At 38.3% G+C, this 14,891-nt stretch overlaps 1 protein-coding gene and 1 pseudogene across 4 annotated transcripts in view; both read left to right on the top strand.

Annotated features, from left to right (window-relative positions):
- The window catches only part of ZEB2 (zinc finger E-box binding homeobox 2), a 137,152-nt gene that overhangs the window by 51,083 nt on the left and 71,178 nt on the right, over nt 1-14,891 (top strand). The window lies entirely within an intron of this gene.
- Nucleotides 5,000-5,982, top strand: LOC105507265 (annotated as a pseudogene).

The raw sequence follows: 14,891 nt of genomic DNA, 5'->3' as shown, positions 1-14,891 counted from the left end.
GAATAGTGACTAATTGGGAGTCTGCAGCACTCAGATCAGTGTGTACAATGCTCAGTACTGGCTGATGGTATTTATATCAGTCAAAAATGAAGCTGGATACATCTTTGCATGCTCTATGAAAGCAGTGTGTTAGTTGGTGAATTTGCCATGCCCAGGAGAAAGCTACCAGTAGTACTATGATTGTGATTAAACCAGGAACTGAACTGTAATGTCTTAAAAATTTGTTTTGCTAATAAGTATACTTCTCTATAGAAAAATCATTAAAAAAAAAAAAAAAAAACACCTTACAACTATTTGAAACATTTTCTATAAGCCTGCCTTTGATTTGTTTGGGAAGCTATTTTATAGTCACTCAATTCATTATTGTATTTGACAAATATTAGCTACTTACCATGTGCCAGCACTAAAGGTTCAAAGGTGAGTCCTCACAGAGCCTTACAGATAAGTGTCAGAAAGAACTGCTTGGCAAGGGTCAAAGTGTGACACATTGTGAGTATTCAAGAAATGTTTGTTGAGTGACTGAATGAATCGAGGGATGATCAAGGTAAGTCCTCGATTTTGTATATGTATAAGGAGGAACTAAAAGTTTCTCTCCTTGAACAAGTCAGAAAGGACATGCTTGAGCTGGCCTTAAAAAAAACACCTGAGTGGCATGTAGCATGTGAGTATGAACAGAAATGGGCCACTGGTGGTAGAAACAGCATCCCAAAATATGGTCTGAGTTTTAGCAGCACAGCCCATTTCTGACCACTGCATGCCTCAAAGCCACTTTAAGAATTTGATCTTTGCCCTTCTCTCCTCACCTCATGTTGTTCTGTAATACACACAAGCATGTGTGCGCGTGTACACACACATACCCACATGTGCTCACTCCATCGTTGGAATTCGAGTGTCCACCCCTTCAAGAATCAAAGCATCTCCTAAAAGAAAAGAAATGGCATGCCTGTTCCTCACTTTTATCCGTAAAACTCATATTTGAGTTGTCTTATCATGAGACCTCAGTTTTTTGACCAAATGTTGTCCTTAAGCGTCAGACACATAAGAAAAAATGGCAAGAGGAGCAGGTCATATTTAAACCACCCGCTATTCTTGTAATGAAAGGATTTTTCAAACATCAAGATGAAATGGTTTTGTCAAATTATTAAAGTTACTTTTTCTGTCTGACTTAGCAATAAGTCATGGATGGGACACTCAAAACAGGCCAATTTGGGACAGTTCCAACTATAGGAGGCCTTGTGTCATTACCTCTCTAAATGGAATTGAGCTTCCCTTCTGCAGCTATACATTTTCTTGCCTTTGATTCCCCACTCTGTTTTCTCTCCAGGCAGGCCTTTCCTCTCTCCTCTGTCGGCTACTCTGTAGGCAGATATGCCTCTTTTTCCATTTGCCAGATCCCCCCCTCCCCACCTAGATCTTCCAAACTACTCCCCTTTGAAGTCTCTATTACCGATACAATCACTTTTGTTTCCCTTCCATCCCCTCTCTCACCGCTCCAGTTTCTTCTCTCCCTAACCCCATTAGTTACATCTGCTGCCCCTACCATTCAGCCTGTGTTAAATCGTAATGCGCTTGACATAACTTCAGTTTGTCTGCTAAGTACTCAATCAGCACGCAGTGCTATCTTCTGATTTGTAGGAAAGGGGGCAAGACTGAGTAAGCTGGCCCAGAATTCTCTGAGTGATTCAGCTCTGCCCAATTAGCACAACCAAAGTGGGAAATTGACAACTAATAATAATGAAAGAAATGGGTTTTAGTTGTGAATATAAATCCCACAAACTTGGTTCCTGATGCCTGTGGTAGATATTGTATGCTTCATATGGTGGTCAGATGGCTCAGAGAATGCAGAAGTGGATGAATGAAGGAGAGTGTGTCAATAATTGCAATATTTATTCGTTGACTGGGATTCTTTCCCTGGAATTCATTAATAGATTTTTTAAAGAATCTGCAAACCACCAGAAATTGCATGTAACATTTAGTACATTGATGCATTTTTCCTGGGCAGTGGGTCCATACGTTTAAGCAGATTCTTAAAAGGCTCTATGTCTCCCCACTATCCCCCTCCAAAAAGGTGAAGAATCATTGCTATAAGTGAAGACACCTATTTGATCTAGGTTTTCATGTGGTCTGCTTTTTTTCCCAGCCCATTTTAACATTCCACATGATTTGAGCAGTTCAGAGAGTACAAACATAGGGTTTTAAAAGCAAAATTTACCTTCTTTAAGAGGAAAAGTGTTCAAACCACCTACCGGGTTATACAATTCACATTTTAAAAATTATTTTAGTTTTACCACAATTCAAAGACAGGCCATTTTTTAAAATTTAACAATGGGTATAATCACACATCTGAACATAAGAATTAGTTTTATGCAGTTCCATAGAAAACCAAAATCTTGAGGAACACTTTCAAAACAACCAGAGAAAAATAAACCATTCCTTATGTCAGTCTTGTTAGGGAGGGATTAAGAAACTGGCAATTATTTTGGCGACCTTAATTGTTGCGCGGCAGGAAAATATGTAATTAGAGCACGTTCCCAGGCCTGCACACCTGCAGCACATCCTACAGCATAATGTCAGCTTTCAGTGCCCGTCGGTGCCAGGTTCTAGCACAACCAGTCACAGTGACGCTCTGAGAACATTTCGGACTCATGTAATGTGGCTTCTGTGTATGAAAGAAGCAGGCATTTACACTACCACACAATGGAGTGCATTGCTGCAACACTGGTTTCATTATTTTCTGACGCCTACCTTCAGCACTGCCCTGGTTTACTCCGTTTGAGGTTTTATTGTTACGGTATAATAGTCCTGTACATTTTTGAAATTCCCTTATTATTGAGCTTATTAATACAGTACTGACTTGATTATCAGGCTGCAGTTGCGCAGCGGAAGATTCAGTGCATTAGCTAAGTCAGAAGCTGAGTAAATGCTTGGTAAAATGAGAACAATTGTTTGACATTTTTTTTTATGTAGAAAGATGGGCCATGGTAGTTCTCTATATAGTTGCATTTTGGAATTCACTCTATATTCCCTATATGTTGTTGAGTGTTCGTTTTTCATATAAAGAAAGCTTAAAATGTGTTCTCACTAATTTGAAAGTGTTTCAGGGTATGGGAGGACTCCATCATGATTCTCATTAGCTTTTTTCTTCTTTTTCTTTTATTGGCTTTTCTCAACAAAAAGAAACTCCGATGTTAGAAAAAGTAGTGAAAATGAAGAAACAGTATGCACGATGCCTGTTTTTCAGATAATTCCGTAATCTGGCATAGTGATAGTTAACAGACTTTTCCCCCCTAAGGGAGATACACTGTATTTTGCTATCTGACATGTTGTCATATATAAAGAAATCAATTGGTAATTAAATGATGCACCTTGTGAAGATGACAAAAGGCATTTGGTTGCGAAAAGAGAACTGGGTTTTGAGGGGTTTGTAATGAAGGCCTAATGACTATTCATAAGAGATTTTCAGTCCGTTGATCCACTTGACTGGAAAGTTCTGCCCTGGAGAGTTAGTGCTGTCAGTTTCTCTCACCTCAGAAAGCCGCCGCAATCGACGGTGTAGAGGATGAGCGAGAAATTATCTAGTAGTTGCTCTAGGCCTGTCTTAGGTCACGTGCAGAAGGCACATCTGGCTTCCTGTAGGTACAAACTCAGGACATAAACTTTGACTAATTTTTAAACTATAAATATGTACGAGTGACACTGAATAAGTTACCTTTTATTCATATTTACTTTATTTTAGAATGCATGCAAGTTGTGCAGTAAGCTGCCATTTTGGCCTTATTTTTCTTCCAATTTTAACTGTTACACATTTGCTTGTTAAGCTAGAGTGACTGTTTATGAAAGTTGTCAAGGACCAAATGATGACAGTCTCCGTATGTGAAATCCAACAACTGTACCTTTGCAGAGAATATGCCAAAGTTGCCCTGCAGGAAGGTCACCTGAAACAAATACAGTGTATGCGATTGTATAGCGCTCTTGGTGCATGTTTATTGCCCTATTTGGCAAAAGGCAGAAAAATATCAAAATGTACATACATAGGACTGGACACAAGGCTGCCACCACATCAAGATCTCTAGAACTGCAGAACATTGTTGCTCCAGTGTCTTCATAAACACAATCACAAAAACTATGATGAAAATTCATGCATTCAAAACAGACCAGTTACCGTCCACCATGGGCCAGGCACCATCCTAGCTTTGGAGGAGACAAAGATGAGGAAAGCAGAATCTCAGTCCTCATAGTTTATTGAGGAACACACAAACAAGAAAACAGTTACACTACAACACGGAAAGTGTTATGGTTGAGTTGTATAATAGCACAGAGTCTTAGAATCCAGGAAAGGGTTTTCTGAGAACTGTTGGGGTCCACAAGCGAGGTAAAGATTTCTTATACGAGCTACTCTTTCCATTGCCAAAGCCAAATTAGCTGGCGGAAAGGTGAGTTGGACAAGTGAGGTGTTCCTGTTGCACGTGGAATCTCAACAGGACAGTAGTGGCCAGCAATTTCTGTACATATTTACTCTTGGAAAGTGCCTCTCCATGTTATCTTATCAAGAAGCTCACCTAATCAAAGGTAAACATGTTTATCGCCTCATTAAGGCTTGTTTTATGGCCACTTCGATGTTGTGTTTGAGGTGGAAGTATCTGTCACAGTCTTTGTCTGGAATGTATGTAAAAGGGATTTCATGGACACTGCAGAGGTTTTAATCTCTCAATATCAAAGTAATTTAATGCATTATATGTATTTGAGAAGATGTCACTGGTGATTCCTACTTGTGTACTGTGTGTGCTGAGTTTTGCTGACACGTTTGCTAGAGCTGTCAAGGTGGACCAAATGAATGGACAGATGCCAAAAAAACAATTATGTTTATTAATGTACATTGATTGCTTGTTTAGGTTATAAAACAAATTAAAAAAACATTAGTATTTAAACCCTTTTATAGCTGAGCTAATGATTGCTTGTAATATAGTGTCTAGTAAAGAATATTCTATAATACCTGTAAAGCCCAGCTATGTTATCTAATTAGTAGACTTTGATTTAAGTGGCTATAATTATGGAATTGAATAGTTGCCTTTCTAAATAACCAAATGGTAGATTTAAATATATAAAGATGTTGACTTGATTATTTAATATTTGTAGCAAAGACAAACCACCTAAATAGAGAGATTAATTCCACATCAGTGCAACATTAAAAGGGAGAGAGGATGCCAAGAATCCCATTAATTTGGGATATAAGTGTCTGAAATTTCCTCAAAACGTTTACACCAAGGAATAACAACAAGACAATATCAAGCAGCTCTCCCTAAGGATAGAGAGGTAAGGCAAACATGATTTTAAACTTCACAGTATCACACAATAAAATTAAGGACGGTGTGTTCCACCAGATGCTAAACACAGCCATTTATCGAGCTACAAGGTTCTAGACTAAGTAAGTGTTTCGTATACATATTAGCTCCATGACCTCTTCCCCATGAAGCCTTCCCTGAGCCTTTCCTTTACCATGAATCCATTTTTCTTTTACCTTTTTCTTTTCTTTCTTTCCCTCTTTCTTTCTTTCTTTTTCTTTCTTTCTCTTTCTTTTCTTTCTTTCTTTCTCTTTCTCTCCTTTTTTTTTTTGAGACAGGGTCTCACTCTAGCACCCAGGCTGGAGTGCAGTGGCACTATCATGGTTCACTGCAGCCTTGACCTCCCAGGCTCAAGCCATCCTCCTGCATTAGCCTCCCAAGTAGCTTGGACCACAGGCATGCACCACCATGCCCAGATAATGTTTTTTTTTTATTTTTTGTAGAGATGGGGTCTCACTATGTTGCCCAAACTGATCTTGAATTCCTGGGCTCAAGTGATTCTCCCACTTCAGCCTCCCAAAGTGCTGGGATTATTAGTGTGAGCCACTGCACCCAGCCCATGTTTTCAATAAAGATGGTGCTATTTGAAACTATGGCATGTCACATGTATATTATTTTATGTCACCATGTGTTTAAGTGAGATAACCCTGGTGCCAAGAAAGCTTCAATATTTGCTTAGTTAAATGGCCAATGTGACGGAGAAGAGGTAACCTCTTTTTTTTTCTTTTTCTTACGATTAGCTTTGGCTATTACTTTTGAAACATACATGTTATATTCCCCAATTAGATCTCATTACATCCTTCACAGGCTGTCCAAGAATTTCCATACTTCTCACAAGAACTTCGGTTGACTGGGTTTATATAGTTTTTCTGTTCCTTGCCTGTTTCTTTCAAGGCCTTTGAGTCAGAAGCATTCAGCATCACGGTGTACGATAGCCACCATTTGCTTTGCCCTTTTAACTTTTGGGGGTTACTTCTGACCATATTCCAGCTGCTCAGAAGGGCTTTTTCACAAACTGTTTACCATGGCAGTTGCTACCCTATTGGGCTTTGCATTCAGAACATATAAGCAGAGAGCATGGTGTCAGTAGAACAAATAATGTGTACAATGTTTTAAAATGCTGAATTTACCAAATCCCCATATTATGTTTTCACACTGCTCTTTGAGAAACTGTGCTAATACAATACTCCTATAAACCGATCTTGGTCCTGGCAGGCCCTGTTGGAACTAATGGGGCCTGACAGTTCTTCAGTTAAAAATTATACATGAGGGTCACTTTCCCTTAAATTATCTATTGTATGCCAGCTGTTCACAACTGCACTGCTTCACTTTCTTTGCAGTGCTAGAAATGTCTAATTTTCTCATAATATCCATAGCAACTGTTCTCATGGAGGGCATTGAAGTTAGTAAGACTTCAAACACACCTTCACAGAAATCATGCTAGAGTTGCATTTTCCATTTTCTTTAATTTTATTTTTTTGGTTCTGAAAAATGTTTAGATGGCTCATTTTGCCGGTTTCATGCCATAGCACTTGAGTTATATCATAATTTCTCATTTGCTACACAACTTTATTCTATTTTTATGCTCCTAAATGACGCAGCTCTAAGTATCCGTGAGTGGCACTTCCGTGCTGTGAGTGCTATCAAAGGCAACCTCAGACAGATAAAACTCCTGGGTTTTTTGTTTTCTTTTCTTTTCTTTTTTTTTTTTTTTTTTTTTGCTGGGGAGGGGAGAAGCGGAGTCATCACCAAGGGCCTTCTTTTGTTTTTCAGGCGTATTAAAACTATATAACCAACAGAACCATTTAAAGGGAAGAAAAACATCACCCAAGTTCCGTGTCTGAATGAAGGCTGTCTTCTCAAATGCTCCTCATTACTCCAGAGCAGCTATATTTGGATTATGATTAAAACAAGGCTGTTTTTTCTTTTATGCTTCTTTTTTCCCAGAATGCCTCAAGTGAAGTATTCCTCCCAAAGTTATTGCACCTCTTTACTAACAAGTGCTGGGATTTTAATAAGCCTGTTCCCTCTCCTTACCCTGTACAGAGGAACGGATGGCAAAGAGTGGCTGTGGTACAAAGGTTACATATTCAGTGATATTTTCTGCTTTTATTGGTAAAAATGGGGAGGTGGGTGGAGGATTTCCTTTAATTATGAAATAAGTGTGATGTTAGTAGTTACTTCCGTAACCTGGTGAAAATGCTGCATATTTCAGGCCTAATTTTTAGCATATGTTACCATGTGTGTAATAAAGTGGTGATCTGTGCTCTCCGAATCTTTTGGCTGTTTAGGAGCACTCTGATTATAACTAGTTGCTGTAGAAACCTGGTCATCCAGATGCTTATCAAGAAAGCATTATTATTTTTTAAACCTTGGTGGAGAAGCCACAGACTGCAGGAGTTGGACAAGGTCACATATCGATGGAAGCGACATGTCTTTCCTTTTTCCATTGTGTGATCGTCCAGGGCCTGGGGGCATTAATATGCAACGGTTCTATTTTTCTTTCAGAAGGACTTGTAAACTCTTTAAACAGAGGCACACAGTTGCAATTGTTGCGGTACTGAGTGGGTGTATAGAAGCTAGGGCTGCAGCCTTGTCCAGTTGCAGATAGAATAAAACTGACAATGATGCAATGGGCCTGGCATGTAGACAACTCTGTGGGATGGATGAATGGTGCGGCTCTCGCTGTCCCTCCGGTGGTGGTAGGCCCTGTAATAGCTAGCGTAGGAAGGGTGGTGAAAATTGATATGCACTATTACTACATGTATAAAACTTAACACTGGGGCCATTGCACAGGTGGGGGGTTCCTGTTTATTGATTTTTATGACTTTGTTAGAACATGCGCTTAATGCTTTTATACTCCAGGAGCTCTGGGAGGGCTCACCTTAGGTAATAAACCTTTCTGTACTTTGCAGTCGCTCACAATTTACATGGGGCCTCGCATTATCCAGTACAAAGCCCAGCATCCCCCTTCTACTTGGTTTTAGGAGTGTGACAAAAAAAAAGCAAAGAAAATAACTATAGCACTTACTTTGAATTTTTTAAAAACCTGTCCACTCCTACTATGAAAATGGCCCCTAATTCTAATTACTCATATTTCCAAGAAAAATTAGTCACACAAACTTATGTTATGTGTTGTCTCAGAGGTTGAAAGCAAATCAGGTTTCCAATAAGACAGTACATCAAACAAAGTAGCATGTTCTTGATGCCGATGACTTTTTTTTAGAATTATGGTTGGACATTTTTGGCAGACAGATTGTCTTTTGCTCTATCAAAATGACAGTTTCTTTTGTAACTGCAACATTCATAATTAGAAGGAAAGAAGCAATCTGCCCAATTTAATATACTAAAAGAAGTTTAGAGTCTCTGCTAGTAATTTCATTATTTTTAAATTTGAATTAATTGACTTAAAATAATACAGTTAAGAAGTATAACCAGCAGGATTATGGAGAAAGGTTTCTTTTTCCTTAAAAAACAGTGCTCTCAGTGTTATACTTAAGATGAGATTGAAATTTTCTTTTTACGCCAGGTGCCCCGTTCTAAGATTCAGAGCAGGAATGTGAATATTCATCCTTGCAGTGGAGCTGAGAGAAGTTGTAGGGCAAATCCTGGGAACAAGGTCACTTTAAACAAAAAAGTTCTGCAAGTTTCCCATGCTTGTGAGGCTGGCTGGGCTTAATTAAAGGCAATGGATGACCAATAAATAAATAAATAAATAAATAAAGAAGAGAGAGAAAGAAAAGAAAATGAAAGAACCACCACCCACCCCGTATCAGTCTCTTTCCAGGCCTCAGTTCACACTGCATACCTTAACTGTTGATGTTCAAGTTCTTTACATAGATCAAGAATAGTATTTCTTAAATCCCTTAACGACACCGATGTGTCCATGGTTTAATCACTCTTCCCCAGTCCACATCTCTGACATACGCCACTTAGGTGGCCCTCACCCACAGCACCACAACAAACACAAAGCCAGAGTTGCATTCAGAATGAAATCATCATAACATAGCAACCTTGTTCAGGATGTGACCTTTGGGTTTCAGCAACCCTGTCTTATGCAGCCTGGCCAACCTTAACCTCTCCTGTTGGCTCAGAGGGTAACCTTTCTTCATATTTTCTTCGGGATCTCTCCTTACAGGACCCAGTATGTTGCATGCCTATGATGCACAGGGCCAAAGTTTCGGAGTGTTAAAATCTACGAACCTGTTTTCCTCTAAGAGAATGAAGCTCGCACTCATTTTAAAGAATACATACGTAGCAAGATCTCTTTTTACCCTTCCTGTATAATTTCGGTCATGCTCAACTCTAAAGGAAACCAATTCTCTTTAGCTCTGTTACCTTATTTTGTACCTTAGCTGATTGTCATCTTTACATGAGCATCAGATATGGATGTGACAAAGGTTTTTTAGAAATAGTAACAACCAGTGCTTTATGAGTTGTTAAGTGTTTTTCTCTCCCACAAGAAATTGCAAACACAAAGTGCCCTATGCATTTTTTTAGTACGTTGATAAGACAGCAGGAAATTTTTTAACCCTCAAAACTTTCTGATTATAAGCTGTGCTCTAAATTTACACAGGCAGTGTTCCAAGTCCCACACTCCTTTACAAGTATATCATTACAGACCTGCAAGTGAGAAGGTAAATTTCCCCATGGCAGTTCTGAAATCTGACTTCAGGCTAAGAGGCCATGGACTCAGAGGGCTGATTGTACTGGATACCTACATATCAAAATCTCCTCTAGTATTTTGGTAGTTCCTTCTGTCCTTTTTGCAGCCCTGTGTCCTGCAGAAGTGATATTTTGTTCTATTTTCATTCATCTTACTCTACTTAGTTGTATATCAAAAGATATACACATTTATATAACCCAAGAAGCCAGGGATTAAAGCACAATATTTCTTAACACAGTTTCCTCTAAGATCTCCAGTAGCTACTTAATGCTTAAAGCTTGGGCTGACGTGGGTTGTAGGGTTATAGTAGCTTTATAGCTATTTCTATTTGTATATGCTATGTTTATATATGTAATACATATATGTGTGACTTAGGGCTATACTAACATGTTATTTTCTATTTGTTCATTTATTATAAACAGCAGGCAAGCAGACATTTCACCTCACACCTCATTCTGGTCTCTATCATTCAAAAAATATTGCAGGATTTCCATTCTAAATTAAATACATCGGAGCTTACTTTTTTTTAATCAATTCTTTATTCTTGGTATCTCTAAATTCTGGTCTTCTTCCTTTGTCTCAAAAAGGGAAACTGCTGAAAGCATTTCCACCTGGATGTTTCAATTATTTAAGTTGCAGGAACCAGACCTTTTCCCTCCTGAGTAGTTGTGGGTTTTAAAGGCTAAAATTGCTTCATCATGCCAAAGTGAAAGTATGCATAAATTATTTAGTTAAACCTGAGAAAATACAGACTTTTCCCAGTGATCTTTCAAGGGCTGCCTACTTAAATTTCAGAAGAATGGACAAGATTTTTTTTTCATTCTCTTGGAAAATTGAAGTATCTCTTGTGTCTTCTATCAGTTGGAATGTGAACAAAATTACAAAATGAAAATTTTTTTAAAATTCCAAGCTTCATAATATCCAGTATATCTATGTCATTCCAAGGTGAATACTGTGGTAATCAATCAATACCAGGAAGACTCCTCCAGCTGGCGAGAACTGCAAACCCTCTCTCAATGTATTCCTAGGAGAGTCAGGCGACGTGTTACATACAGGTCTCTCCCTAATGTCAAGCTAAGGACTGGGGGACATTTCCGATTCAGTTTCTAGTCATCCAGAGTTGGTATTTCAGTTTTAAAAGTAGAAAGTAAGGTAATTTTAAGATGTTATAAAAACTTTGTTGACATTTTTAATTTGCTTTTTTTCTTTACCTTTACTCCAGTAAATAAAAATACCAAAAAAGTGTGAAGTTGTGTGGTGGTGGTGGTGGTTGGGGTGTGTGTGTGTGTGTTTGTGTGTGTATGTGTGTGTATAAGATAGATAATATTAAAGTAGCAATGAAAACAGCCCAGAAATATAGGCAATAGAGGCCCAATTTCAAGTTTCTGCAGTGTAAGGCATTCAGTTACCCATGTATATTACAGAATGTACCACATTATGTATCTGATCTCTAAATTCGCCTTGGCATAAATGCTCCAAGTACATTCTTATGACCAAGAAAAGAATGGTATTTTTAATTGAATACCTAACCTCAAATCCTGAAAGAAGCACTAATTGGGACAGGACAAAAATGTCAACAAAAAAGTACTTATGTGAGTTATTTAGTATACAGTTGTCTGTTCATTTGTAGAATCCACTTGGAATTTTATGTTCAGAGAAATTGGGAGATGAGAGTAAATATGGGGGGAGATTGGCACGTTAATTTGTTGAGTTTTTATGAAAAAATAAAAATTTAAAAAACCTTCCAAGCAAAATAAAACCTGTTCCAGTCACAAATGATGGATGTCACTGATCCCATTAATATCTATTACATACCAGGTCCTCTTCCTTACATCTAACTTGCTTTTTCTCCAAATTTCAGTGTAGTTGCTCTTGACCTTGCCTTTGTTCTCCCTTCCTCCTTCTCTCTTCTGCCCAGGCACAGTTATGTCCACTAAACCAGATGGGCAAAGATTTCATACTGACACCGCCATACTCTGTTAAATAGTTAAACATCCTATTTTGGCTTTTGTTTGCTTACTTAGATTTGTACCCCCAAGGTGATGAAAAGAGCACAGATAGAATCTAGAGACAAATAGGATCTGGAGTCAGGAATCAGATCCAGATTCTAACACAAGGTGATGTGGGAAAAAGTCAGTTAAAATTTCTGAGATTCAATTTACTCATCTATAAAATCATCCTCATAATAATTGCTCCCCTCTTCAAAGGTTTGTTATGAGGAGCAAGTGGAAAAATGTCTATTAACAGGCTCTGCTGTCAGTAGATTAATGCATAAATCCAGGTATTATTATATAATCAAACTGTCCTTTTAAATGTAGAAGAAAAGGATTTTTAAGGCACACATGAGATTCTGGAAACAGAGACATTACAGAAAATCTATAGGGACTAAAAATGCATTGTCTTCTACATGCATTTCTCTTGCCAGAGGTACACGCAGCCCTTTGGGGGGTGCTGCTCTGGCCAGGACAGTGGTGGAGAGCTCTGACTCTTGAGTATGAGAGCTGGAACGATTGAGAAAAGACAGGAGGGAAACTTCAAGGTCAGGTGACTTCTTTCTAACTGCAGCAGGTTCTCAGATCCCTAGGCTGGCCCAAGATGAGAGAGCAGTCAGCAAAGAGAGTCTGGCACAGTAAGCCTAAGTCTCAGTGTCATCTGATTGTGAAATCTGCTTGTTTGCATACTCATACAGTACCAGAGCTTAAGCCCTGGCCACTGTACAGAGCAGAATCTAAGACCAAGGGGTTGTTTTTACAAAGGAGGAAAAATTTATTAGAGTTACTTCAAGGAAATCTATTGGATAATCTCACCAAATACGTTAATAGCATCAATTACTGTGTTTTACGTAATTTTTTTACACCAAATACACAGTATATTAAAGAATTTGTGGAAGTCCCCCATGTGAGCCAGTATTAAGCATGGTAGGAGTAATCAGGACTGGCCCAAGAAAGATAGAAATGAGAATTTATAAACTTGTCTAATTCTCACTGCAGTTGCTTGAAGAAAATTGAAATGAAAGAATCCAAAAAGGGATTTATGAATATTTTTTAAAGCTTAAAAAGCCCACATACTTATCATTGAGTTGTCTGCTTATGATAGGAGCTGGAAGAGTCCCTTATATCCACTCAACTGCACTTACATTTTAAATGGTTGTTTTCCTTTCTCTTACACTACTACAAGAGAAAGGAAATGCCTAGGCAAATAAACTCAGTTAAAATAACTTTATGGTTGTGACACAGTTTGACAAAAGCAAAGGAAATTCAGAGTCATTGCTCACACTCTATCCTCAGCTGATTCCAACTGTGGAAAATAAAATGCTTCAAAAAAAAAACAATGGAACAAACTTGGGATGGATTCAGTCTTAGTCTTAGAGGCAGGCTTCTTAAATGCTGAATGTCTGAGTTCTCCATCTCTGAGTTCTTATAAGAGTTGCAATATATGTATTCATCATAAATCTGGTCAGAGTTAAAGAAAATTATTTGGCTAAGTACTGCTTGCAAAATATGTTGTCCTTTTTTTAAGATTATGTGATTCTAACTCCAAGCTGTAACTTCTTGGGGGTTAATAACCTACCTTGAGATATACTTTAAGTAGTAATAATGGCTTCTTGGGATTAGGAAAGATATTAAACTTACCCATTTCCAATGATCCTGTAAGTACTATTGCAGAAGGGATGTGGGGAGGGAGAGAGAGAGAAAGAGAGAGAAGAGAGAAACATTTTGACCAAAATTCCATATTCACTATTGCTATGCAAATTATAAACCTAACAGAGAGGTGATATATCATTTTTATTAAACTTATGCTGCACAAATAGTGTTTACATAGAAGAGTATAAAGTTAATTCCCTCCCGGGAAGCATTTCTAAAAAATATAAATTGTATTTTGAGAGTTAATCAATTTGTTTTTTCTCTTTTGGCATTTTAATTGAAGCTTCCAAACCGTATGCTTCCTCAAAGTATCAGAAGGCAAATATCAGTCGTGCGGTTATAAAATCAACTCTTAATTTTCTTTCAATGAAGTAGCAGATAGTCAGCCTGTAAATTTTACCTATATTACTATGGAGCTGCAGCGCTATAAATTCAAAACAGTGTGCAGGTTGGTGGAAATTGAGGTCCAGGCAGCAAGGCATGTCCATAAACTTTTCTCAGGTTATTGGAACAGAACGAATCAAAAGCGGTTCCTGGTTGTATGATATTCTCTTTTGATAGAGCAGGCTGCTTGTTGTTAGCAATCCAAGTGCAGAGGTTAGTCAGAGCAGAATGTAATTTCTAGCAATCTGACAGACCTGCGGATTGAAGCGGCAGGTTTTCCCTTCCGATTTCAGGGAATTGCTTCTTACTGTGACAAATGATTAGCTGTTATCTCTGACTGAATTTGATTTCTACAAGCAGCTGAGTCAGGTAACTTTGCAGCGTTTGAGGGGGTTTTTTACAGGAAATGAAATCGGCTCCCTAGTCATATGTGGACCAAATGAAATCTTCTCTGTCAGGGCAAAATTGTGCTTTTGGTTAATTGAAGGCAGATTTAGCATAGAGGGTGTGTGTGATGCTCTGATGGTGTAGGCAGGCACACCCATGTGTATACATTTACAGGAACGAGGGATCATTTCATGGATTCTCCTCCAACTTTGAAAATCCTGGGTTCAAACAAAATCCCTATATTCTGAGCAGGGTTGAAGCTTTTAGTATAAACTATAAGTGGGGACAGTCGTGTGGGTGTCAGAATAATGAGCCTTCATATAAGGATGTCCTGTTTCAAAAGAGTTTGAACTGCAATATTAATCAAAACACAATAGATGCACACTGAGCATGGTTTTGACAAAAGTATTCATCAAAGGGCAGCTGCGTTCAAAGCAAGAGATTTAGGTAAAATAAGTTAATCCTTGA

This window comes from Colobus angolensis, unplaced genomic scaffold, assembly GCF_000951035.1.
Source record: "Colobus angolensis palliatus isolate OR3802 unplaced genomic scaffold, Cang.pa_1.0 Scaffold147, whole genome shotgun sequence".
Classification (NCBI taxonomy): Eukaryota; Metazoa; Chordata; class Mammalia; order Primates; family Cercopithecidae; genus Colobus; species Colobus angolensis.
Note: the sequence above shows the minus strand (reverse complement) of the source record. Positions and strands in the feature narration are given on the sequence as shown.